Source organism: Otolemur garnettii, unplaced genomic scaffold (assembly GCF_000181295.1).
Source record: "Otolemur garnettii isolate 467f Iridium unplaced genomic scaffold, OtoGar3 scaffold00170, whole genome shotgun sequence".
Lineage (NCBI taxonomy): Eukaryota > Metazoa > Chordata > Mammalia > Primates > Galagidae > Otolemur > Otolemur garnettii.
Window position 1 is genome coordinate 2,687,779 of NW_003852565.1, and position 1,619 is coordinate 2,689,397.

Sequence of the window (1,619 nt, forward strand, 5' to 3'; positions counted from 1 at the left end):
CCACCACAACGCCCGGCTATTTTTTGGTTGCAGCCGTCATTGTTGTTTGGCGGGTCCGGGCTGGGGATTCGAACCCGCCATCTTAGGTGTACGTGGCTGGCACCTTAGCTGGTTGAGCCACAGGCACCGAGCCTAAAATAAAATCTTAAGGGTCCCCCTCCAATAGCTGACTGGCTGGATCCCCTCTGGGCCAAGGGGATACATTAAAACTGAGTCACTAGCCATGAGAAAGGAGATCAGACAGGCCTTATCATGTCCCCTTCCCTTCTTAGAGACATCCTTTGTGATTCATTAACAGGCCTAAGGCTATGCAAGGCGCACCTGCAGGTCCTCAATATACACAACAAACCACTTGAGTCTGGGCCTAGGTCCTGTGCTTTGTCTCTGAGTAACAGGTCCTTATCTGAATTCAGCATTCCTTTTCACTGACTCCTGGTCTATTAGACAGAGCTGACTCTTTGACCCAATTGTCAACTGAAGAATCTTTGAGACATCCCACCTTTATGAGTCAAACCAGTGTTTGTCTTTCATGTACTAATTTATGACTTCACCTGTAATTCCTGTGACCCTGAAATGTACAAAACAAAACTGTCACCCCAGGGCATCCACTTACTCAGGGCCTCTTCGGTGTGGCTCCAGGTCCTGGTCCTCAAACTTGGCTCAGAATAAAACTCTTTAAATTATTTTATCAAGGATGGCTTCTTTTCCATTGACAATACCAAATAAATCTGTAAAATTTTTTGGAAAACACTTTTAAATTAATAAAGCATTAGCAATTACGGCAAATAACCTTGTTATCTTAAATAAAGAAAAAAAAAATAGTGGTGAGGCCATCCCTGTGAAACCAGAGTCCACAGCACACATTTTGATATGCTGCCCCTCCTCTAATCCCCATGACATTTGTATTTAATCTGAACATCCTAAATATCTAGGTGTTTCCTGTTAATGGAGCTGGGAGTGCACATGTACGAAGCCCTAATAGAGTGGGAAGGTTTCAGCCAGGCTCACTCGTGTTGTCATGGTGACAGCAGAGGAAGGTGGCGTGTTTATGAGAAAGCCTTGGATCTTTTACGAAACCAGCCCACAGGGCCTGTGTCTCATTTTCCTCCTGCCTCCAACCACCTTGACTCACCCCATAGGCAACTGTCTCACATGAGCCTATTTTACTTATAGTTTCTACCAAGCAGTGGTGACTCCTAAAAATTAATTTGAAATAAATGCATCCCTTCAATCTATAGAGCAATTGACAAATAAACAATTCTCCAATGTAATGACTGATTTAGATGAGAACCAATGAATGCTTAAAACCTTTCAAGGAATGGTAGTTGGAAAGAAAGATACTTGCAAGGTGCCAAAGAGTCCCTGCAGAGCTGACTTGCAGGCTGAGAAATGGCAGTGTATCGTCACGATGGAGAACCTTCCAGCTTCCACCTGGGACAGCCAGATGTTCCGTGCTTCCAGGAGGGATGTCATATGGAGCACACAGCATTACCTCTGAAGCATTCTTGCCAGTTTTTTTTCCTGAATCTAAAAAGTCATCTGGACCCAGTGTGAGTTCACAAAAACATCATAAAAATAGAGGCACACATTAAAAACCCAACAAGGGAAAAAAAAAAAAA